Source organism: Ursus maritimus, unplaced genomic scaffold, assembly GCF_017311325.1.
Source record: "Ursus maritimus isolate PB19 unplaced genomic scaffold, ASM1731132v1 scaffold_26, whole genome shotgun sequence".
In the NCBI taxonomy this organism is placed as follows: Eukaryota; Metazoa; Chordata; class Mammalia; order Carnivora; family Ursidae; genus Ursus; species Ursus maritimus.
The window spans coordinates 12273831-12301065 of NW_024425119.1; the positions used below are offsets into that span (position 1 = coordinate 12273831).

At 40.0% G+C, this 27235-nt stretch overlaps 1 protein-coding gene across 2 annotated transcripts in view; it reads right to left on the reverse strand.

Moving 5' to 3' along the window:
- DUSP16 (dual specificity phosphatase 16) overlaps positions 1–24940 on the reverse strand; it is a 75619-nt gene extending 50679 nt beyond the window's left edge. The window contains exon 1 of one of the 2 annotated variants that reach the window (XM_040642171.1): positions 24552–24940. The gene's annotated coding sequence lies outside the window, so the exon portion shown is untranslated. Of the gene's footprint in view, positions 1–18305; positions 18942–24551 lie in introns of those variants that run through there. The other variant, XM_008706995.2, reaches the window with a different exon arrangement.
- Between the last annotated feature and the right edge of the window lie 2295 nt (positions 24941–27235).

Genomic DNA, 27235 nt, shown 5'->3' on the forward strand with positions numbered 1-27235 from the left:
TCAGTAATTTCTAACATTTCCATTTTATATATATATAAATATTACACACACACATATATATATGCACATATAAAAGGTATATATCTTCTGCAACAAAAAATCTAAGACATATATATATTTTAATCACTGGTAACTCATGTCATGCTATTCAGAGGAAGAAAGTAATTATTTTGTATGAATCACTAATCAAAATAAGTTTCAATACAGAGTCATGGGATTCATCCAACAGTGCTCAGTAGTGTGAAAAAAAATGAGAGATTTGTAAAAATTTAATTACATATCCCTATAACAGCCCTGCTTCAAGGTGGGAAGCATTCATATGTAGTCCATACAAAGCAATATAAACATATACGATTTAGTACAGGGCAATGTCCCTTTTCCAGAGGTAACCTGCAGTACCAAAGACCACTGAGTCAAAATTAAAATTGAAAGCACAATCATTACAAATCAAATAAGTTTGCCAAAAGTGAAATTTAGTATAAAGTAGACCGCAGGATTGTCTATTAAGAACTCAATGACTTAAATACCAAAATATCTAGTTTCACCATCTCATATAAAAGGTAGTCCATGGCATAGACTCCAACGATAATGCTTACAAGGCTCCAGTGTTTTATCTCACTGCACACATTCCCAAATAGGCACAGAAGAAACCTACCACCATTTGCTATCAATATAATTAAGCATCACAGAACACTATCAGAGACTAAAAGGCCCTCTAAGCAAAATGTAAATGTTCAGTTTGTTCTCTTGCAAATAGTGTTCATCCTTCTGAATTCTGGGGTTTTGGACCGTAGCTAAAATGTAAAGCTCCAGAAGAAAAATTAAATAGATTAGTGGAATAGACATGTGTTCGTTTATTGACCACCTACTATATTCAATTTCCTATAGAGCAAATTCTCAGTTGCTTCTTCCAAGGATCACTTAAGGAATTTGATTTAAAATATGATAAAAATGATCACCCAGGCTCCGTTCCTGGAGACTGATACTTGAGGTCTCAAGTGGAGACTGTGACATTTAATAAATGTCCAAGGAGGTTCTTCGGGTCAGGCAAGTTTGAAAAACACGGTCCTAAAGATACATTTGGTTCTCTCAATGTTCACATTCAATCAGTTGTCAAGACCTACTGATTCTCAGTCTCTCTCTCTCTGTCTCTCTCTCTCTCTCTCGCACCTGGAGGACAAAAGGTACAAAAGCTGTGTTTGAACTGAAAATGGCAATGGGAATTGCCAATAATGGGAAGAACGGGATGTCAGTCTGAGAGAAATTCAAGTCTCATAGCTGAAGCAGGCATTCCATTCTACTCCTAGTACTTGCCTTCTGACAGGTCAGTAACATCCCTTTTATAAAATGTTAAGTACTTGCCCAAAGTCACATAATTCATTAATGGTGGAACAGAAACCAGAGCTCCCACAAAGCAGTGCTTTCCACAACTCTATAGGTCTTACCAAACATTTGCAAATTTTAATAGGCTCCTGAAAGGCACAGAAAGCAACAGATTTCAAAAGATGAGAAAAAAATACATCCTTTTAAACACCTGGTATGTGTGGCTGTGAGGGGAGATGGCCTCATCACTATCTGCAGAGAAATAGCCACGTTAGGGGCACCTATGACTCTTGATCTCAAGGCTGTGGGTTTGAACCCCACATTGAGTGTAGAGATTATTTAAAAATAAAATATTAGGGACGCCTGGGTGGCTCTGTTAAGTGTCTGCCTTCAGCTCGGGTCATTATCCCAGAGTCGTGGGATCGAGTCCCGTATGGGGAGCCTGCTTCTCCCTCTGTTTGCCCACTCTCTCTCTGACAAATAAATAAATAAAATCTTTTTTTTTTTAAGTTAAATAAATAAAATATTTTTTAAAAAAGAAGAAATAGGGGCACCTGGGTGGCTCATTAAGCATCTGCCTTCGGCTCAGGGCGTGATCCCGGTGTTCTGGGATCGAGCCCCACATCAGGCTCCTCTGCTGAGAGCCTGCTTCTTCCTCTCCCACTCCCCCTGCTTGTGTTCCCTCTCTCACTGGCTGTCTCTCTGTCAAATAAATAAAGAAAATCTTAAAAAAATAAAATAAAATAAATAAATAAAAAAGAAGAAATAGCCATGTAAGAAGTAGAGAACAAAATGATGAGACGACAAGCCCCACAGAACATTCATGAAGAATAAGGAACTCTGAAAGCAGAAGCTTGTCTGCTTCACTGGGTCACTGTGAGAACACAGTTAAGTATGCAGAAGAATCGTACTTTACAAATTGTAACACTTGCTAAAAAGGGAATAACTCAATCCAGGATTAATGGAGGAGCATTTTGGCTAACACAGTTCTGAACCCTGGCTGCACATTAAAATCACCTGTGGAATTCTTAAATAGCCTGACGTATCTCAGACCAGTAAGTCAAAATCTCCGGGGAGTGGGACCCAGGCATCAGCATTTTTTACACAAGTAGGTAGTGGTGGATCCTTTACTGCCTCCCAAGGAAGGGTCGCAAAAGACAGGCCACTTGGAAGGCAGAGTTTAAGGAGAAAAGGAGAAATTGGGTGACACACATTATACTGAAATCCATCTCACCTACATCTTGAAGCGATATCTGCTCAAAGTCGGGTTCTGACTATACCATCAAGTCACAGAACACGTTCTCAATATCATAGTTCCTATAATTCCAATAATAATGAAGGACCACAATTCACTTATGATACCCAACAAAAGTCCACAAGGATGTGCTGGGGCACAAAACCCTGTTCTGGCTTCATAAAACAGTTTATGGTCAAAGCAATCTAGTTTCCAATCTTTCTTCACTGTTTTTTAGATGTATCAAGAAAAGATTTTTCAAGGTTGAAGGGAGACAAGACAGAGTTCAGTGTTCACCTGTGAATGAATGCAAGTTAAATAAATATCTCCACCCAGGAATTTCCCATTACTAAGGACAAATCACAGGGCATACAATCTTTTGTAATCCCTCCCTCTGATCCAATCCTGTAAAACTTCATTTAATAAGCTGATGATGGAAACCAAGATTTGGGCCACCAGCCAAACAATCTTTATTACATTAAATAAAGGACATCTCCACCCTTCTTAGGGTTGTGCCAGTAGTTACTTTAAAAAAGAAAAAGAAAGAGCGGGGGGGTGGGGTGGAGAAAAGGTAGCATTCAACCAGAGTCAGAAATTTCTATTCATAATATACCTTATTGACATACAAGAGAAGAAACACCAGACTAGAAAATGCTCACGCGACTCTCCCCCTTGAGTACTGGGTCAGACCGGCGGCTCATTCACTTATATCACCATTTCTGAACATCTGGATTACGCAAACCTTTCTGTCCAGGCATCTTTGGATGACACAACACCATAGAAATAAAATGTGTGCACCAGATACCCGGAAAGCTGTGGAGAGGGGTGCACCAAGACTGGGAGAAGAGAAAGAATTTCTAGTGGTGGCGTCTGAAAGTCAACAAGGAGGAGATGATAAATCTCACCGACCTGTATTTACCCTGGATGCTCTCCTACCCCAACTTCTTAGGGTGCTATACAATCTCTTTGTATTCACAAATAATTTTTGGCCAAGAGAAATTTGGAGGGAGCAGGGACATTACTAGCCAGCACACTCTTTTACAAACTCTGGAGGCAACCTCTTTTCCGCTGGACCCCGAGGCTGACTGCTTCCTGCCAGGAAACACTGAACACAGATTCATCCTCAGGAGGTAGGCAGTTTGCAGCACAGACTCAGCAGAAGGAAAGGGGGCAGAGGCAAGACAGTCCCCTTCCTTCAGATCCCAGGTACACGCAGCCCCCTCCCCCATCACAAATACAAACCCAAAGAGAAGCGTAAAAGGGAAGGACGGCTTTACGACTCTGACAGTTTTCTGACAAGATCACACTGACATTTCTGCCCGTTGGCATCTCCTACAAAGCGTAAGCAGGAAAGTAAAAGAGGAAGTCTTAGTAAAACTAGTCTGCATTATTGCAAGGCCCAGTAAGGTAGGCAAAAGGTGTAGCGCTCAGGAGCTGGACAAACTAGAAGAGTTGTAGACAGAAGTTAGCTGCCTAGACTTTACGATCCTCAAACTTTTTAGTCAACAGACCACTTTAGAATGACAAAACTGCCATGTCTTCCAACAATTGTGTCTCTGATTACTCATGACCCATTACAAACACTAAAGGAAACAATGACCAAGAAAGTTCTGCTGACTGGTATAATGACATATGAAGCCTAGATCAGAATTTAGATAAGAGAGTATTGAAAACAGGCACAAAAAATTGTACAAGAATGTCCACATGATGAATGGCTATGCAAAACATGGTATATATCCACACAATGGAATATTATTCAGCCATAAAAACAAATGAATATTGCTACCTGTTATGACATGGACAAGTTTTGAAAACATTATCCTAAGTGAAAGAAGCCAGACACAAAGGCTACATAGTAAATGAATCTGTATATATGAAATGCCCAGAATAGGCAAATTTATAGAGATGAAAGATCAGTGGTTGCCAGAGGCTGCCTGGGGTGGGAGGATGAGGGTGACAGGGAATGACTGTTAATGTGTACCGTGTTTGGGGGGTGATAAAAATGTTCTGGAGTTAGGGACACCTGGGTGGCTCAGTTGGTTAAGCATATGCCTTCAGCTCAGGTCATGATCCCCAGGGTCCTGGGATCGAGCCCCAAATTGGGCTCCTTACTCAGCGGGGAGCCTGCTTCTCCCTCTGCCTGCTGCTCCCCCTGGTTGCATGCTCCCCCCCCGCCGACAAATAAATAAATAAAAATTTAAAAAATAAAGTTAAAAAAAATGTTCTGGAGTTAGTTGTGATGCTTGCATAGTTCCATGGGTATACTAAAAAACACTGATTTTTTTTTAACTTTAAAAAAATGAATTTTAGGGACACCTGGGCAGCTCAGTGGTTAAGCATCTGACTTCGGCTCAGGTCATGATCCCAGGGTGGTGGGATCGAGTCCCGCATCGGGCTCCTTGCTCAGCCGGGAGCCTGCTTCTTTCTCCCTCTGCCTGCAGCTCCCCCGGCTTGTGCGCGCTCTCTCTCTCTCTGACAAATAAAATCGTTATAAAATTTTTTTTTAATTAAAAAAATGGATTTTGTAGTTGTGAATTAGATCTCAATTTTGTTAAAGGGTAAATTGCATGGTATGTGAATGATAACCCAATAAAGCTGTTATTTAAAAAAAAAAAAAAGACAAAGAAAGGCCAAGAAACTATACCAAATAAAAGGAAATGAAAAAGATACATGACAAGTAAATGCAGTATCTGATCTTCAACTGGGTCCCATACTAGAGGGAAAACATGCTATAAAGAATCTTATTGGATCAACTGGCAAGACGAAATACAAAAGACAGAAAGGATAGGGGTATTAAATCAATGTTAGGTTTACTGGAGTTAACAGCTCTACTATGGGTAGAATGCCCTTGTTCTCTGCGGAGCCGCTGAAGTGGATGGGGATAAAGGGCCATGATGTGTCCAACTTATTCTCAAGTGGAAAAATATATCATGTATATACATGAAGACAGAGCAGATGAGAAAGCAAAGGGGGCAAACTGTTAACAGTATATGTTGATTTTTTTCTTCTCTGTATGTTTAAAATTATTTCCAAAGAAAAAGTTTAAAACACAAAAACAAAGAAAATATACATACGCTAAGATACAAAAATTCTACTTCCAATAATTTATCCCATATAAATATTTGCCCAATATATTATATGTGAAATACTGTTCACTGAAAAACATGTTTAATATTGTAAAAAGTCAGAAACAGACACAATCTCGAGTCAGTGACCAATTAACGGGTTAAGTATATTATTACCAATGTGGTATTATTCCCTATGGCTGTCTAAAAAGAAAGATGTTTATATGTACTGATGTCGAATGGTTTCCACAAATATTTTCTTTTTCTTTAAGTTCTCTTTTTACTGAAGTATAGTTGACATGCAAGGTCATATTAGTTTCAAGCGTATAACACAATGATTTGACAATTCTGTGTATTACTCAGTGCTCACCACAATAAGTGTAGTCACCATCTTTCACCATATGATGTTATTAAAATATGACTGACTCTATTCCCTATGCTGTACTTTTCATCTCTGTGACTTATTTCAAAAATGTATTATTTTGTGAAATAGAAAACAACAAAACAGGGGCGCCTGGATGGCACAGCAGTTAAGCGTCTGCCTTCGGCTCAGGGCGTGATCCCGGCATTATGGGATCGAGCCCCACATCAGGCTCCTCCACTATGAGCCTGCTTCTTCTTCTCCCACTCCCCCTGCTTGTGTTCCCTCTCTCACTGGCTGTCTCTATCTCTGTCGAATAAATAAATAAATAAATAAATAAATAAATAAATAAATAAATAAATAAAACAGGGATATAGGAAGAATGGGGCTCTCCCTAACAGCAAAAGCAATGGAAACCTAAGCCGCTCAGGCATGCGTTGACTTAGGAAAGGATTTAAAACTGTTCTCTATATGTATTTATGAAGCTAGTTATTTATTTGTAGATAGGAATAATTTTCTCTCCTACAACACTGGTAATATAAACTTTCCTAGTGAAAAAAGAAACTGATACAATCTGGATGCCATTCTGTCCTAGTTAACTCAAAATCTCTCTTAATAAACTTTTAAAAAGTCAAATACAACATGCATACTAAAAAGCATACAAATATGAGCATACAATCGAAGAACTCTTAACAGAGTTAGCATATTCATGCAACTACCATCTGATCAAGGAATAGAAGACTCCAGAAGCTGGCCTCATATACTGCCCCGTCAATTAATCTCCTTCCCTACAAAGGTCACGGCTATCTCGACTTCTTACACCACAACTTAGTTTTGCCTGTTTTTGCCTGTCTAAACTCTCTTGTTCGACACTATTATTTGAGCCCATGTTGTTGTAAATAGCAATAGTTTTCCCTGTTCACTGCTATACAGTCCTTCACTGAATATATGACAGTGTACCTATCCTTTCTTCTACTGGCAGGCCATCTAGGTTGTTTCCAGTTTGGAGCTGTTATAAATTGTACTATGAACATTCTTGTAGTTTCTGCTGGGTACACACTGAAGAGTGGACTTACTGGATCGGAGGTATGACGACTAGGAGGAGCTTTACTACAATACTATCAAATTTCCGAAGTAGCTATACCAATTTACAACTCCACCATCAGTGTTGGAGATTACTAGTTCTAAGTCTTCGCTGATACTTGACATTTTCAAGTTTTTGTTGCTGTTGTATTTGTTTGCTTTTAAATTTTAGCTATCCAGGTCAGCGTGCAGTGGAAATTCACCACGGTTTTATTCAGCATTCTTTGATGACTAATATGTTGAGCCCCTCCAGAAACGTTCGCATTTAAATCTACAGTTGACTTGAAATCTATTTTTATGTATGAGGTGAAACAGGGGTCAAAACTGATTTTTTCTGGTATGGACAGCATATGCAATTGACCCAGGATCATTTACTCAAAAGATTTTTCTTTCCACATTGCTGTATAATGCTGCCTTAATTATAAATTAAGTGTGTATATGTATACATGTACATACAAATATACATCCTTCTATATATTTATTGCAAACACACACATTTATTTTTGTAGGTCTATTTCTGGTCTTTATTCCACTGACCTGTTAATTCCACACTGTATATCCAGTAGTGCACATCCTGCAATTTTGCTTCTCTTTGATATTATTACCTTGGCTATTCTTGCTGTTTGTGTTTCCATATAAATTCTAGAATCAGCTTGTGTAATGATTTTAGACATCTTTCACTAGATTTATTTAGTCCTAGGTATTTGAATTTTTTGATATTATGTCATCTTTCTCAAAACTTCATCTTCCGGTTATTACCATCACACAGAAATACATATTTCATATACAGACGTGGTATCTAGGAATATTACTGAACTTACCTTTAACAAAGTATTATTTTTAATTTACATAAAATAAGATTAATATTTTCTGCTGTACAGTTCTAGGAGTCTTGACTAAATGTAACCATCCACTCCTTTGTAATCAACACTTTCCCCCCACCCTCAAACCCCGGCAACCACTCACCTGTTCTCCAAACCTACAGTTTTGCCCTTCTAGAATATGACTTAGATTGAACCACACAGTGTATAACTTTCTGAGAGTGGCTTCTTTCACTCACTATAATGCCTTTAAGATTTATCTATCTATTAAACTATACATCAATAGTTCGTAGGGATGTACCACACTCTGTATATGCATTCACCAGTTGTAGGAAATTTGGGTTCTTTCTAGTTATTGGTGATTACACATAAAGCTGCATAACCATTTGAATACAGGTTTTTGCAGGAACATAAGTTTGCATTTTTAAGTAAACACCTAAGAGTAGGGCTGATGAGTCATATGAGAAGTGTACACTTATCTTTATAAGACACTGCCAAACTGTTTTCCAAAGAAATTGTACCATTTTGCACTCCCACCAGAAACACATGAAAATTCCATTTGCTCTCTATCCTCACCAGAACTTGGTATCATATTTAGGAAGTCCCTAGTTTCGTCTGTTAAGAGCATTGTATCATGAACAGATATTAGATTTTAACAAATGCTTCGCCTGAATATATTGAGATAGTCATATGATTTTTCTACGTTTACAGGTAATGTGGTGAATTACATTGATTTTTGAATACTATCAAAATCTTATGTGTTCCCTAATTAGAAAAAGCTTACTTACTATCACACAAATCATGATCAAATTTTAAGTTACTCTGATAAAAAGGTACATGGACAATGAAGTCTAATGCTATTCTAAAAGCTACTATCCAGCCAAAATTGTAGTGATCGCTTCAGTCACATTTCCTAGCAAATCTTTCCCCACCAAATACAAAATGGATCAGAGAAATGGTGACCAAATCAGTCTCAGAGCCATATGTACCACTCTAATGTTTAAAATGTGGAATCTGAAGCAATCAAATGGGAAGAGAACTTCTATTTCAAATGACATTAATGTTGTTAAAGAGTAACACTGTAGTGAAATTATAGGATAAAAATGTTACTTTTCCCATGCAACATAAATAAATGAATAATGAAAACACCTGATAGTTGTATACATTATAAATTTATGAAATGGTATCATTTGGAGGGGAAATCTTACACCCTTTTGATAATGATGACATTAACGAATTCTGACCTACTAATTACCAACCATAAGTTAGTTTTATCTTTTCACTTTACCTGTTCTTTGGGTTTGTGTTTTTTCACAACCAAATGACCAACCATAATCAGAGAGATGGGTGATGAGAAGCCCCACAGGGCCGAGATAATCTTTTGCAATGAAATTGTCATAATGTTATCAAATGCATTTTCAATCCTCGAGTTCTGTATAATCTAGGTTAAGAATGACCTAGGGTAGCTCTGTACATTTTGGCAGCTTCCCACACTGTAGCTCTGAAGTTACCTTAGTCTTCTGCATTACCTCCCCTGTTCACACACTCAGCTCTTTTCAGTATCTTAGCAAACGAAGAGATTGGTAATGTGCCATCAAGACCTGACAACACACCGGAAAGCAATGCCGACGCCATGGATAGCCAAGCACAAAGGCAACACTGGACTGGTTATCTTGAGTTCTACTGCGAGCACTACGAATTCCTCCCTCTTTCTGGGTCACATTCCTCACCCATTCGTATTTGGTTTTAACTGGATTTTACTTGTTGCTCTTATTACCTCGTAGAGTGCTATTAGCATTAGGGCATTTTAAGTCACGGCACCATATGGTGATAATATATAACTCCAAATAACTAAGATGAGCTCCCTGAGGACTGGTCATCTGCCAAACAGTATCCATAAGATGCAAAAAAAAAAAAAATTAAAAATATCAAGTACCTGAAATCTAAAAGTAATTCTATGCATGTTATAGCACAGTCCACAGTATCCTTCAACCTCAACCACCACAATCACATTACTTCTTTTAATTACTACCACCATATCACTAGAAAAGCCACAACGAATAAACAAATCAGTTGGGTAATACTTCTTTAAAGCTGGCATTTAACCCAAAACTTCAGCTGGTTTTACAGAAATAAAAATTCACTGAATTTAAACTGGGTGTTCTGTTTGCTCTGTGAATTTAAAACGACAACAAATACGCTGTCCAATGAACTTTGGCTTCTATTTCCTCATGTGAGTAGGTTTTTAAAACACAACAACTGCCATCTATCTCCAGGGCAAAGTACAACACACCTACTGAAGGACTTGTGTGAAGCAGCAGTAAAAGAGCGAATCTTTAGGCTCAGGATTTGAGAGTCATACCACCAGTATGAAGAGCAAAAGGAGGAAAAATTTGTAAAAATTAAAAAACCAAAGATCTGACAAAGCTTTTGTGGAGTGCTTCTTATTAGCCATCGACAAAGACTTCTCACTCTAGGGGTCAGTATTACTTAGGATCGAAGGAAATGTTAGCTGCTCGAGGTCAGGTGGTAAAAGGCAATACTCTCAAAACTAAGAATTTTAACACCCCAGTTATCATCTTGTCTACCCCCACAGGTAATGGGGAAGAGGAGGAAGAGTAGAAGAATGAATCTGAGGCCTCAAATGCTCTTTGGACTACAAAGCCCTCAACTAAGCCAGCTGTACTGGCAACAGCTAGAAATGGGTGAGTGAGGCAGCTCTGCAGGCGCTCTACTCCGCTCTTTCCATTTTTGTATCCCGGCGTTATCACACCTGATCTGTGAGTAGTTCTAAGTTGCCAATCCACATTTTAAAAACCAAATGGCGGGGCGCCTGGGTGGCACAGCGGTTAAGCGTCTGCCTTCGGCTCAGGGCGTGATCCCGGCGTTATGGGATCGAGCCCCACATCAGGCTCCTCCGCTGGGAGCCTGCTTCTTCCTCTCCCACTCCCCCTGCTTGTGTTCCCTCTCTCGCTGGCTGTCTCTCTCTCTGCCGAATAAATAAATAAAAATAAAAAAAAATAAAAACCAAATGGCATCTTACCAAAGAAAAATCAAATAACCCAATTAAAAAATGGGTGAAGGACTTAAACATTCCTCCAGAGAGGATATACAAATGGCCAACAAGTAGATAAAAGATGCTTAACACCTTGTGCACTCTTGGAGGGATTATAAAATGGTGCAACCATTATGCAAAACAGCATGGTGGCTCCACAAAAAATTAAATATAGAACCACCAAATGATACAGCTATTCAACTTCTGCATATATATCTAATGGAATTGAAAGCAGGGTCTCTAGGAGATATTTGTACACCCATGTTCATAGCAGCATTATTCATAATGACTAAAAGCAACTCAAATGTCCATCGACAGATGAATAAACAAAGCGTGGTTATACATAAAATAATACAACATTAATCAGCTTTCAGAAGGAAGGAAATCCTGTCACATGTCACAATAGATGAATCTTGAAGACATTACTCTAAGCAAAATAGGTCACCAAAACACGTAAACACTGTATGATTCCACTTACATGAAGCATCTAAAATAGTCAAAATCATAGAAACAGAATGTAGAATGGTTACCAGGGGCTGGGGGCAGGGAGAAATGGGGATTTGTTGTTTAATGAGTAAAGAGCTTCAGATTTGCAAGATGAAACAGTTCTAAAGATATGTGTAACACCAAAGTGACCGTACTTAACACTACTAGTTAAGATGGCAAATTTTCTGTTGTTTTTACCACAATAAAAAGAAAAAGAATGACAATAGATCTCCTACTTTTTCTTGCTGTGTCCTTGCCAACCTTTCATATTCTCAAGGAGCCAAGAACTGCTCCAGGACGGTCTTCCTTCTCCTGAACTACCCTACAGAAGCAGCCAGCTACCACACTGCTCCGAGCAAGGAGGCAGGTCGCAGTCACAGGAGGGTAGGAGAAATGGCCAGGAGAGGACCTCAAGCAGACTGGCCTCCACTTCTAACTATGACTTTATCCCCCAGCCTAGGAAAGTGGAGACTGGTGTGCTGGACCCCCAGTTGAAGAACGTCCAGGGAGAAGAATAAGGAATCTTTTATGGTGATCTGTTTAAATCATGAAGAGTAGAAAATACAGAGATGGTGCCAAGCGTAAACTCCTTGATGACCGAGTACATGCTATTCTTCCTTGCATCCCTTCTAATACCTCACTCTTACAAGTCACTCAGTAAATACTTGTTCATGCTGATAACAATGACATATTGATGACCACTGGCAGAAAGAATGGATCTTTTGTCCAGAAAAAAAAAGCCTACCAGACTCAGAAGCCAAAGTGCTTATTTTAATGAATGAATGAAGGGTCATTTCCATAATAAAAATCTCCAATGATTTCACAATAACTTTTACTAAAAACTTGTATAAAACTACTTTTTCCTGGCAAGTGAAAACCACACTGCCTAACATTTGTACTTGGAAATTCCCCAACCCCCTCCCAAAATACTGTATCTCCTTAAACTAACATCATTAATTACATTCTATAATGAGATAGCCACTGACAGCATCTAAGATCCTTCAACATGGGTCATTCATCTGCTAGAAAAAAATGCTAGAGTTTGTCTTTCAGTTGGACTGTAGACAAGAGAAGAAGGGGTTTTCCACTGTACATGATTTTTATTGTTGGTTATAAAATCAAGCTTCCTGAATATTTACATTAACAAGGCTCTTAGTCACTCACATAAGGAAAAATGAAAACAATTGCTTTAATTACATACTTACGAGGGTTTCAGTAGAAGAAAAAGTTTCTGATATTTGGATATTCTGTGGTAATGAAATTAGATGCCCCTAAGCTACCCCTAAGCTGTTTAAAGCAGCTGTTAAAGTTGTATACATACATGCATTTAATTCTTAAAAATACACTCCAAAGCGCAGGTGCCTTTTGGTCCCTTAAATGCCACAGTTTAACAACGTTAATCTCCAGGGTCTCCCAATACTGATAAACCACAAATAAAATGCAGTGGGATCACTCTACAAGATTTTTGTTGGATAGAAGATGAAAACTTTTTAGGTTAACATTTTAACAGCCTCTTTTATAAGCAGTGTAATTGCTCTGCAATTTACTAGAGTTAGGAATATGATTTTCAACTCACTGTATGTCCAAATTCATATAATCTTGACAGGATTTTATATGAGGAAGCAGATCACTGCTCTCGCTGAAACACAAGTAGAATCCCATTTAAAGGCACTTGAAACCTCAAAGGTTCTGCCTCATTCAAGTAAAATTTAGTTGCCATAATGCACGAAGGGAATCACTTTCCTTTAGTTGTCCTTTAATTTTATCTAAGGCAGATACGCAGTGCGAACAGTATTAACAAACAAGAACATATGCCCAACAAGCAAAAGGGGATTTCTACCAGGTTTTTAACCACAGTGTTTAAAATTAAGCCTCCTAGTAGGACAACTTGCATTTTCTCAGAACACTGTATGAGGGTATTTTGATTATAGACTACATACACGTATATACATGTTCCTCTAGAAAAATAAAAATGTATTTAGTTTTCCATTTTCAGTGGACATTTGGGGCAGAACATAAGTAACTGCCCAAAAGTCAAAACCTCATTTTAGCTTTAACCTTCTATACCATCAAGATCTTTATTAAAGATACTACCCAGCTAGCAATGCAACTAGGAAACACCACACATTTTCCTATCTTCTCTCTAATCCTGTCCACTTTTTTGATAAAAAAGGTAATAAATGTGAAATGGTCAAGACAGGGGGAAAAAAAAAGGAGAGACAGGAATTTTAGAACTGGGGACTACATCTGAGATGATCTTCATACAATATTCTCACTTCACACTTGAGAAGACTGAGACCGGCCTTTAATCAGCTCTACACCTAATTAGGATAAAGGTCTGTATACCATTCCGCTAAAATCAGAAAGAAAATGGATGTGGCCTTATTTGAGGAGGAACACTTAAAACAGCCTCCAGACTAAAGGAAAGTTGTCTTAGCAAGTTACTTAACCATCTTTGGGCTTTCCTTTTTGCGTATTTATGACAGACACACGGCTACCCAATAGATATGGCTTTCCTTCTAACTTGCTAACAGAATCCCAATTTCTCCTGGGCTCATGCAGTGTGCCAAACCCTAGAAAATGATACGCCAACCACGGTAATCCCATTCCCCTCAGCCATAAACATTTCCCCAGTCTCTCCTGTGACTGGGGGCAGTCTTGTAATACAGTTCAAGCAAATGAGACTTAAGAGAAAATAGGATGGATGCCTCCGGAAAAGATTTTGTTCTCTGTTAGGCAAGCACAGGGGGAGGGATTGCTTGCTTGGTCCCCTTCCTTCTTCTTGACTTGGAAAGGAATGTGATGCCTAGAGCTGAGGCAGCCATTTTGTGACCTGGCGTCAGCAAGTGAACATGCAAGAGACGGCAGAGTCAAAGACCACAGTGAACCAGGGGCCTTGAGGACACTGCTGAGCAGCTACACCAACCTCTGAACTTCATGAACCGCACAGTGACAAACAGCTTACGGTTTAAACCTCTGCTAGTGGACTTCCGTTAACTACAGCTGAAAGCAGTTCTGAATTTTTAAAAAATTTTTTCTCTAGCTTGCTGTGATTTTCCTGCCCAATCTCACTCCCATCACAATATATTCTGCTTACACTACAGGCAACTAAGAGGTGACAGGATTATATTTCTCCTGAATAGTTAATAGAGACCAATTTAACTATCGTACAGTACCTCGACTATATGACTCGACTAAAATGTCATCAATAGGGAAAACGTTAGGTGAAAAAACATGATTTAGAATCATGTTTGTTCTTCATTACTGACGTTGATCCTTCCTTCTGCCATCTCAAATCCTTTTTGGAAATAAGTACCACATATATAACAAACTGATAAATGATACCTATTGGAGCCAAACTCTTCTGTCTCCTGTTAGTAAAAAATAAAGTATTACAATTTCACCCTTGAATCTGCAGTCCCAAACCTGGCCCAGTCAATATTTCCATATACTGATGCTCACAACCAAAGCTTAGAGACTTACCAGCACTACACCAAACTCATGGCATTTCTATTTTCTACTATAATGGAACACATACGGGTTGTTATAATAATAAAATTTAAATGTTGGTAAGACATTAAAAGTCAAACTATCCAGTGCAGTTATTTAAATAGTTATTTTAACCATATTTTGATGGAAGTTTTTCAAATATATGTTCATCTCCATGACTCCTGCTGCACCCAGCTCTGTACTTCCCTGGGGCCCCATTCTCCCTGAGCCCAGCAAACAGGAGAACCCGCTTCACCCGCCAGCCCTCTCTGCCCTCCAGTGCTTATCTCTCCACTCTGTCCACAGCCCAGTCCTGCCTGCAGCTGTTCCCATGATCACCAATGTCTACACCACTCACTCTTTCATAATTTCTTCCTTCTAACCTCATTTGTCTTCTGTCATCCCTCAGCTTCTTTGGGGAAAAAAAAAAGGTCAACAGCCTCCCTAGTTGGAAGGAACAAACAACTGCCATGAGCACCCATTCTCCTCTCAATTATGAAACCATCTCTTCTGTTGCCATTCAAGAAGAAAGTGAGCAAGTACTCCTAATTTTGAGCACAGATGTAAAGGAGTATGAACAGATATCTACGTATGTGCATATATGTGGGCTCAGTGCTTTTCTAGTTTAAAAAAAGAAAAAAAGGGAGAACAAATGTTCGTTTTTTTGTTCATTTGCAGAGTGCTTTTACCGACTCCTCCTTGCTGTCTGTCCTTTATCTAACCACTTTCTGATATTATATGACCTTCCACCCATTATGGTCTCTGGGTCGCATGGTTCATCCCACACAGTAGCATATTCCCTTCTTCCTGATAAATTAATCAGTTAAGATAGGAACATTACTTAATTTATACAGATGTCTATGTCAGACTTCTCTAAAATATCTTAGGACATGGTGCTAGTTTATATCAGCATTATAAAAGTATAATCCTGAGACCCCAGGGTGGGAGGTCCCTGGGACCCTTTCCAGAGATGCACACTGGCAAAACTATTTTTGGTAATAACGAAGGTGTTATCTGCCTTTTTTGCTCTCATTCTCCCCTGAGCGTACAACAGCAAATCCAGAGGACACATGGTGTGTGATGATAATGTATGCTGCTGAAAACTAGTGGAACATATGCTCATACATGCTTGTGCTTTTTAGAATTTTCTAAGGTAGTAAGATTAAGGCATAAATACATATGTTTTCAGAAATCAGCTGAGCGTGTTCTCAGTACTTCCATGCGCCTAGCAATAGCAATCTTTGGTAGTATCTGCTATAATCTCCACAACTTCAATATCGTCCAATGAATTCATTTAGTGTTTCAAGGAAAAGAAATTGAATGTTTTAAACATTGACAAGATGAGCTCTTTAAAAGCAAAAGACTTTACATATTAGAAATAAACAAGCCACTGAAGCATTATACAGGGTAAATAACCAGATTGCTCTGGTTGGGACAGTGCACACAATAGCTGAGAAACTAATGAAGTCTGGTATAGTTAACACTGCTGAGTGTCTGCTGGATGGAAAGCCAGTAAAAGAATTCATAGCAGTGCCACTTAAAAATGATACAGTATCTCCTCAAATTAAAGATTTAGTTCCAAACATGAGTTAGAAGTTAGTCTCTCGCCTTAAGGACTGTACTTATGCTTTATAAGTGGACAAATCCGTAGACGTGGGTGGACTTACTGTTTTGTTTTCACTATTCCAGTATCCATGCCAACTAATCGAAGAAGGTCTTCTTTTATGTGAATGGTTGCAACAAAGAGGAATGCTGTTGAATTACTCAAAGTATTAAATAACTTTTTTGAGTCTCACGATTTATCCTGAAACAACTATGTTGATACCCGCGCTCTGATGGTACAAAAGCAAAGCTGGCCAAAACTGCTGGTGCTTTAGCCTGAATCAAGGCAGAAGTATAAAACAGTACTGGTACTAATTATACTCTTCACTGTATTAATCATTTTTTTTAAAAAAGCCAGTTTCACTTCACAATATCCTTGATAAAACATTAAGGGTTATTAATTTTATTGCATCTCACTCTTGAAAACTTGGTCTTTTTAAAAATATTCTGTGTAATGAAATGGAAGGTACACAAAAACACTTCTGCTGCGTATTTAATACAACGGCAGTCTTAAGGAAAAGCGTTTATACAATTGTTGGAGTTGTGAGCTAAACTGTACACTTTTTTCATAGAATACCATTTTTGCTTAAAAGAATGACTGGCAGACAACAGCTAGTTATTCAGACTGAGGTATTTGGCCAACATTTTCTCTAAAATGAATAAAGTGAGCCTGACACTTCAAGGAAAAAATTGACAATATCTGTTGCCAATGACAAAACTTGAGCTTTCAAGAAAAAATTAGAATTTTGGAAAACTTGAACTCAACAGCAAAAATCTTGACCACTGCCCAATTCTCAAAGGCTTTTTTGATGAGAATAATGGTCATATTAATAAATGTGATTTGTTATATATTGTGTAATCAAATGTGTCAACATTTGTAAGATCTGTATAACTCAGTAAACCATTTTTTTTCAAATGACCAATGCATGATGTTACAAAATCACATAGGGTCAAAGAGCCATTCAAAGTTCAAGATGGACCAATTGAGTTTTAATGTTATGGAATATAAAAAAAAAAAATCACTGGTATGGTTTCAGATTCAACACTGAAACTAAATTTTAAGAATCTACCACTTGTTGAGTTTTGATGTGACAAAGGATATTCACAATTACAAAAGCTATTAAAATAGTCCACCCTTTTCCAACTATGTATCTGTATATAGAGGGCTTTCCCCACATAATTCAAACCAAACTATCACAACAGACTGAAATATAAAAGCAGTTATGAAAATCCAACTGTTTTCTATTAAGCAACACAGTAAAAAAAAAAGTGGCAAAATGCAAATGTCACACTTCTCACTCTATTTTTTGTTTCGGACTTTTTCACGAAACTATGTTATCTATATTAACCTTTAACGAGTTTGTTGTTTTTAAATGAATAAACATTTTAAACATTTCTTAAATTTCTAGTATGTTCAATATTGACAGATATAGTCCACATAAACAAAAGATCTTTGGGGTCCTCAATAATTTTTAGGAGTACAAGGCATCCTGACACCAAAATGTTTGAAAACCAGTGATTTGGGGCGCCTGGGTGGCACAGCGGTTAAGCGCCTGCCTTCGGCTCAGGGCGTGATCCCGGCGTTCCGGGATCGAGTCCCACATCAGGCTCCTCCGCTATGAGCCTGCTTCTTCCTCTCCCACTCCCCCTGCTTGTGTTCCCTCTCTCGCTGGATGTCTCTATCTCTGTCAAATAAATAAATAAAATCTTTAAAAAAAAAAAAAAAAAAACCAGTGATTTATAACCCACAAAACTTAGAAGAATGTGTGTATAAGAAAATAAGCACCTGAAAATGAATCAGAAGATCTCGGCTCCAGGTCTAGCACCACTTCTTACTTGCTTTGGGATCTGGATAAATTACTTAATCTCTCTAAGGTCTTAGTTTCCTCATCTGTAAAATGGATAACTCGTATCTTGTTCTGAGGATTAAAGAAAAAATATGTTAAAGCAATTTATAAACTACAAGTATGTTATTATTACAAAGTCTCAAAACTAAGAGTTTTAAATACTTCTAATGACTAAAATTCTCCTTATTTTAAAAATCCATTAGTAAAAGCATAACTTATAGAAAATGTGAAGGGGGGATTTCTGATTAGTCAATTAGCTCAAGTGTCCAACCACAAAATTTTACTGTATTAAATTTCTCCCTCTACGGTTATAATTGGCAATGTGTATTTTAATTATTATGGGTATTTCCAAATATAGATAAAAATATAGACAATAATAACAAACCCCAATGCACCCATCACCTAGCTTCGACAATTATCAAAAATTTGCCGACATTGTTTTATCTACTTCCCATTTGTGTATGTTTGTGCCTACCCTGAAGTTTTTTAAAAACATGTTAGGCATCATTTCATGTTGCCTATAAATACTTCCATATGTGTCTCTAACAGATGAGAATTTTTTAACATAACCACAGTACCATTAACGTGGATAAAAACTTAATGGTTATAACTCTTATATATCATCTAACATATCATATAATTCTTATATATCATCTAATACACTCCATGTTTCCTGATTGTCTCCAAAAAAAAAGTCTTGTTAGTTCTTAGTTGCTTTGTATCATTCAAAAAATCATTTACCAGTTCATTTTCAAGTGAACACAAGATTTTTAGCTAAAGATAGGAAGGAAAAGGAAATAATACCATGCTTTATATACCATGTACGGTTTACAAAACAAAGTCAACAACTATCTTCCTGAGGAATGTGCTACTCTCCCAACCAAACAACAAACAAAAATAACACAAGAAACCCACTATAAAACAGGCCAGACTGGCAACACTTCAGTGTTCTGAGAAGTGACCAGAAGAGGACACAGCTCAGCTACTCAGGAAGAGAAGGAGCTGATAGGAGACAACCACCCACCACTTCGGAAAAGACGAGCCCAGGTCAGCCACAGCATCAGGCAAGCTGGAGGTGAGGTCAGGGTCCAGGTTCTAGAATGAGCATACTGCTCAAACAAGTCAGGTGCCCAAGGTTGTAAGGCAACCCCCTACAGGTTTCAACTCAAAACTCAAAAAACAATGCTCTAAGCTAGAGACCTAATGGAACCATGATCAAAAGGAACAGATGTGAGAATTTACTCAATTTATTCAGCAAACACTTATCACAAGATGACTCTACTAGGCACTATCTAGGATATGAGTGGTATTTTTTTAAATTTACACAATGCAAACAAAAAGCAGCATATACCTCTCTACACATATCTTTCCCCATTAATTTTAAGGGGGAGAATGGAAATTATTTAGTATTAATGACCTTGCCATTTACCATTACAACTTGTAGTGCATCTTTTTTCTGTAAACTGCAGTCAGCCCCACTCCTCATGCAGTCACTAAAACGAATCTGAGTTCTATTGTCCTTCTCACACACACCACAGACCCCTAGTGTTATATCTACAATTCTTCTCAGAATATTTAGTTTAGAAGGAAACCAAGGGAATGCTAAAGAATTTCCCACCTCCTCTGAAAACTTTTATTTTCCATAGGCTTATACCAAGTACATCAGAATGTATTGTAGAAGCACGCGTAATAGACACTTAATATAAATCCTTTTTAGAATCCTTTACCTCAATTTCACCTATAGATTTTTTTTTAATTTAAAACTGCAAAAAGTGCAGACAAGAGGAGGGAACATATTTCTTAAAGAACACTTGAGAAGTACTTCATAAGTATGAATAAAAACATGAAACAGTCACTAAAAAAATTTTAGATGACACGATGAAGAACATCTCAACAATAACAAAACATGGTGGTCAGATAACTACGGTGAGTCCAGACTTCCCCATTTCGGAACTGACATTTCACTTCAAGTTTCTACTATTTGTAGAAAAACAGCGTAGGGGTGCCTGGGTGGCTCAGTCAGTTAAGCGTCTGTCTTTGGTTCAGGTCATGATCTCAGGGTCCTGGGATCAAATCCCACATCAGGCTCTCTGCTAGGTGCGGAGTCTGCTTCTCCCTCTCCCTCTGTGCTTTCTAATAAATAAAATCTTAAAAATTAATTAATCAATTAATTAAAGTATCATTAACATTCATCAGAATATCATATGTAAAACTGAGTAAGTGGGCCCATAACTAGCCCTCTATAATTTCCTTGATCCTGCCCATTATCTTCATTAGACATCACAATTTGTCATCAAATTTTCCATGTAGTGTTTACTTGTTCACTATCCCTCCATCTTCTCCCACTAGAATATAAGGTCCATAAGGACAAAAACCTTACCTTATTTTCCACAGTATGCCCAGTTCCTAGAACAGTGTCTAACACATAGCAGAGGCTCCAAATAAAGTTGCTGAATGAAGAGATGGATGAATGACCTCCCCCACTTCCTTTCCTCCAGACACACGTTAACCACTCTTTAAGGCCAAGGTCAAATTGTTATCTCTATGAAGATTACCTCCCCATTACCTCCCCCAATGCTCTAATCTTTCTCCCTTATACCATGAATGTGGCACTTCCCAGCTGTCTGATACTTGTTTATTTTTACCAATGTACATGCTTCCCTTAAAATTCTTATAATCCTCCTCTCCTTATTAAGGGCATGGATCCATGTCTCCAGCTTTTGGTATCCACCTCAGTATATATAAATAGCATATCATTAATAATTGTTTTGCTTGATCAACTTATACCTATAGTTAATCTAAAAATCAATATAGTCAATAGTTCCAACTTTTTATAACCTATCCCTCACTTTCTAATAACTCGGTTGAAATTTCAGTGGGTCTCTATATTTGGCAATTTCAAGTTCTACATTCTCACACAACTTATGCTCATAATTTATCCATCCCTTCTCCCTAGATTAAATTTTTTATGTCATGAAAAATCTCGTTGACTTTTTGATGATACCTATAATGAGGTATCTAATCCCAATCAAGGAGGAGGTGAAGTTTCATTACTCCCTTCTTGTTGAAGTATTGAAGAGTATTTTTTCCCTTTATCCCTTTTTTCTTTCATGCCAAGAGGTATCCCATTTCCTTCTTTATTGATCACACCTCTGGCAAGCTTTTATTTCTTTGTACCTGTCCTTAGTAATCTCTCTTAGATCCTTCCTTTTGAGACACTTGTTTCCTCCAGTCATTTATTTGATTAAATTTCAAACTCCCTTCCTCAGTCAGTGTATGAGAATGGCCTCTTCTTAAAGCCTGAGCTTGCTTCTTTAAATCCAGCCAACCTTTATGAACCTCATCCCTTCACATAGCCAACCCTTGATCATCTGGGCTAATGAAATATACAAAAATGAGACTATCCACAACATAAGAAAATTAAAAAAAATTGACATCTGGCTTTGGAATATATCATGTGGCTTTCGGCAAGACTTACTTTCTTAATTATGTTTTTGCTTAAGCCAACATTAGTAATATTTTCTTTTATGATGGTGGATATCTGTCTTGGTTTTAGATTTTCATACAAGTTTTAAAAAGCCAATCAAGCATCAACTGTGGTTTTTCCTATGAAGTCTTTTAACTAGTTTTTTCAATCTGTTAAAGTCTGTCATAAAATCTGGTTTCTGTTTCTCCTGATTTCTTTCCTCCCTTTTCTTGGAATTCTGATCCAAATCAACTTACTCTATATTAATTTACTTCTTCAACTTAAAATAGCACTTGCTTGAGAATGCAAAGCATTTTAAAAACAGTTAAACGTTCAGTGAAATTTTTAGTCCAAATAACACAGGATAGAAAATCCCACTTTTTTAGATAATCCAGGAAAAGTTAGGTTTCTGGGGAAAATTGCACTAGTAATTCTAGCAAAATATATTTAGTAGGATATTGTGATTGGCTGAAAATAGGAAAACATTAATATTGGACAGCTATGTAAATCTGCTTCATCAGCATATAATCTCATACACCAAAACCTCTACGGAATCAAATTCTCAATACAAGCATTTATAGAAAATAGCATCAACCCTGGTCCTTCTCCTGGCCCCAGACTAAACTCTGCACCCATCTCAGACCTGATCTCATCCTCACTTCTACAAATAAGGTTTAAAATGTGTAAGAAAAAGGAAAAGAACTGGGTTAACAGGATCTTCTCTTTTGCCCCCTTCTCAGTTACAGCCACTAAGTTTTTGGCCGGAGAGACCCCTAACCCTCAATTTTACAGGACTATTTTTACTTCATAGCCAATTCAATTATTTTACATATGAATGTAGGTCTACAGTACTTGAACTCACTTTCCTTCATACACTATTCACCATATTGCCAGGAGAATTAATAAACCATTTTTAATTTTCCCCCCATGTGGAACTTTGATAAGTATGCATTATTTTACCCAAAAACTAACTTTTGGGCTGGTGAATTTGGCCCGTTTTTATATAAAACGTTCACTGTTAATTGGCCCCCCTCAATTTTTTGTAACAGCAACCTTCTACACAGTCCTCAAACTCAGTAAATTCTACAACTTTATTTAAAAAAACAAAAATCAAAAAACTTTCATGGTGCCTAGTCACATTCTGAAAGCCACAAATTCCTAGTTTTTCAATTCACCTCTCCAGCTTTCTGCCTTCACCAAATGAGAGAACTCCACAAGTCTCAATTAACTCGGGCCTCCCAAGCTGTGTGTCCACCAATATAGGATTCTCAAGGAAAAGTAAATAATTGAAACTAACTAAACTGGTAAGAATTTTTTTCCTTTAAAAATTTACCTTAACTTTAAAAAAAATCTCTCTTCTTCATGGAGTTTGAAATAGGATACAACCTTTGAGGAAAGAGTTGTCACCTATGTGCACTCTCAATCAGCCCCACAAAACGAGTGGCATAAAGTGGGATTTTTCTGACAGCCAAGTTCCCCAAATAGTACTTAGAAGGTCTTTCAAGGATGGCACATTTCTCAAACACACACACACACCCCGGAAGAAAGAAAAGAAACATACCTGGTCATTTTCTAAACAGGTTTGATAGGTTTGGTTGACTTGTAAGAGCAGAGTATTTACTTATAATCTTTTAAAGCAGAAGTGGCAGCCAGAGCACTGGGTAAATAAAAACTTCAGAGAGTTTTAAAAACCCTGCATCTTAACTCACTTCCCCTTGGTTCAAGGGGACGGCAGAGCAAAGCCCAGGGCAAATGAGATTATGCAACAGGTTTTTCCTCTCCTTATTCATCATGGGCTGGTTAGAGGTGTGCTTTCTCCAAACAATTTGAAACACCCAGGACCTGAGGATCTTTGCAGCTGGCGTTTAATAAACTCCTTTAGGATTTTGCAGTATCCATTCATTTTCAGATCTACTCGTATTTTCTCAAGTTAATCACCGGGTTTTTGTTTGTTTGTTTTAGGAAATTAACCCATTATCTGAAAGCTTCAATTGTGTATAAATATTTTCCTTCCTGGTGTTTTATTACATGAAACCACACATGATAAACAGATCCTCGGCTGTCCCCTTGGGTTTTTTTATTTCTCACGTTTTATGGCTAGTGTAAATAAAGAAGTCACGGGCGCGCTGGGCCCCCAACACGGTGACTCGGGCCCCGCATGAAAACTGAGTTTTTGGTTGGTCGGTCGCGTTTAAGAACGCAGCACCGTCACCACCCAGGTGGCCTCGCTGCTTACACCAAAGGCGAATTTGGGATAATGGGAACAGTCAGGCCGGGGCCCCACTTGGCAGGCGTGTTGTGTAACAGTCGCGCCTGGAAGTGAGCAACTTCGTCCGCGAAGGTACCGCGTCCCGCGGCGGCTGCTCCTCGCGGCCGGATCCGGCGGCCCGGCCGGCTCGCCGCGGTGCGGCCGGGGGGCGCACGGACCGAGACCCCGCGCCCGGCCGCCCGCCCCCTTCCCGCTCGGCCCGGCCCCCTGCAAGGCCTACACCCCCCCCCCAACACTCGTGCGGCTCCGGGCCACGGTCGCCCCCACCTCGCCTCCCGGAAAGGTGGCCCGGACGCCCGCGAAGGCAGAGCCGGCGGGGCGAGAGCGCGGCGCCCGGCACCCGGAGTCCAGGCGCGCCGCGGAGCGTCCATGCTGCCGGCGCGGCCGGGCGCCCCGAGCCCCGCACCCTCCCGCCGGCACGGTGTGCGCGGCCGGCCGGAGGCCACTTACTTTTGGGGCCGCCGACCTCCCGACTCCCTCCGGGGGAAATGAAAGTTGTCACGGCGTCGCCCCTCGGGCCCCCCTCGCCTGCCCGGCTTGCGAGGCGCCGCCGCGGAGCCGGGAGGGCGGCTGCGCTCCCGCTCGCGTCCGTCCCGTCGCGCTCTCCTCCTCCTCTTCTTTTCACTATATTATCTTCTCCTTCTCTGAGGGGTGGGTGGGGGCGGGAAGCTTAGAAAGAGAGGAGACGTTTGCAACTTTTCTTCACTCTTTCTCTTCCACCCCCCCCCCCAGTCAGCCTTGAAAAAACAATGTTGAAAAGGGTGAAGAACTTGGGGAGGTGAAGGTGGGGGGCCGTGTGGGGAAAGCGGAGGGGGGAGGGAGAAGTGATAATAATCGTTTAAAAACTGATTAAAGCCCCCCAAACAGTGATACACAGACAGAGGGGGAGAGGAGGGGGGTGGGGTGGGGGGTTGGGGGAAAAGAGAAAGAGTCGCTGGTCAGGAAACTTCAAGCGCGGATGAGGTCATTGGTTTAAAAATAAAGAGATGGCGTCACTTGAAACCAATCCCAGTGAATGAACTCAGCGGAGCCCCGGGGAAAGGAGGAGACAGGCGAGGGCAGGGCGGTGGGCGCCGGGCGGGGCCGCGCGCCCGCCCGCCCATCCCGCGGCCGCCCGGGTCCGCCGCGCGGCTCCGCGCCTCGCTTCGGCCGCTCGGGGAGGGGTCGGGTCACGTTCCGTTCCGGAGTTCGGCGACTCGCAGGCAGGTTCCGCAGGCGCCGCTGGGAGGAGCTGGGGCTGCCCGAGGAGGCGGCCCCGCGGCCTCCTCCTTCCGCGCCCGCGCGCGCGCCAGCCCCGACCCCGGGCCCCCGGCTGCGCCCCAACAGGTATTTAAGGGTGCCCCCCCCTCGACCAAGACCCGAAGCCCTTTCCTCCTGGTCGCGCTGTTTCCAGCTGCCTCACCAGCGTGAGGAAACGCAAGGATCTGAGAGAATTGCAATCACTCCTTCAAAAGTCTGATGAATCCCAAATGCAGGGCACTGCCATCCTTGTAAAAAGTATGTTACAGGTACTTTAAGAAAAATCACTCCAGTGTTGTCAAGCATTCAGCGATCTACACGTGTTTGTCGTTGAAAGACCCCACAAGAATGTTCCTAAGTTTCATTATTTTACTTTAGGTTTACTTACCTAGGTTCACAAATTTAATGAGTACGAGCAGTATGAAATTCTCTTCTAAAATGATTTCTACACCGGGCAGCACAGAATCATTTTTAAATCAGACCAGAGGTTCACTGCCTCTTGAGAGGGGCGAGCCCCTTGTTGCTTTCACTCCACACATTTCGTGCATTTTCTATGTGGATTAATCAAAATAGCTGTGTTTTGAGATTGCATTACACTCTGGAAAACTGGAGACCTGAGTTGGTGACAAACCAGGACTTGGAATCAGAGAATAGGACAATCGGAGCTTTATTCTAGTGTTCTTTGAGCATTTGAGCATGAAGCTGCTTCTACTGAGACGTACTCACGTGGATATCACATAACAAAGATGTGATTAACGACGGAAAAGCACACTGCGAGTGGACTGCTCCATGAGCCAGAATTTATGTGTAGGAATAATCTAGCTCCTAAAATACTCCATTTACAATGCCCTGGATTTGGGACATTGGTCCCTAAAGGCATCTTTGTTGTGGAATGTCCATTTGGACACTGCCTGAGGGACTTTTTTTTTTTTTTAACTAGCCAAAGAACTGAGAGTCAGGTTTGGGGTGGGTTAGAAAGATAAAACATCTCTGCAGTCCTTTTCTGCCTTTAAATCCTGCAACTAAAGTGCATTGCTTCCTACTGATAATCACTTAAGGTTAGTATTGGGGTAAGCCTCTGGGAACCTCCAGCTCATCTTTCAGAGGAGGAAAAGGAGCCCATCTGGGGATGGGAGACCGCTGAGCACTTGGGGCAGTAAATTAAGCCTGAAGGCCACAGATGCAGAGCCCAGGTTCTGCCTCTGCCTTTGACCTCTAAGACCGGCTGGGAAGAAGCAATCTCTCCCTCCGCTCCCGGTCCTCTAGTGGCCAGGAGATGTTACTGCAGCTTTAATGGGACTACCTGTGCTCTTCCGAGTAAACCTCCAAAGATCTAATCATAGACTTGCTGCTTTTAGAACATTTTTGAAGGGGTAGTTTAAAATGATCGGCATCTCAAATCTACTTAGTTGGAGGAGATGGAATGTGGGGGAAAGAAGGAAAAGAGAGAATCCTCGTCCTACAGGTGAAGAGCACAGATCTTGCCTAGATGAAAGACGCAGCGAGAATGTATTGTAATACCCTTTACCTGGGCGCCTGAGGGCTTAGTCAATTAAGGTTCTGCGGCTCAGGCCATGAGGCCAGAGTCCTGGAATCGAGCCCCACGTGGGGCTCCCTGCTCAGTGGGGAGTCTGCTTTTCCCTCTCCCCCTCCCCCGTTTGTGCTCTCTCTCCCTCTCAAATAAACAAATAGATAATTACCAAAAAAGACTCTCTCCCTTTGCCCCTCCCCTGTGAGCATGCTCTCTTTCTCTCAAATAAATAAGTAAATCTTTTTTTAAAAAAATGCCCTTTACCTACTGCACATCTTGAAACTTCTCTCTCCTTCTTTATGGGCCTTCCATGCATGCGGTACCATGATAGCTATTATGGGAGCCTCCCCAGTATATAGCATCC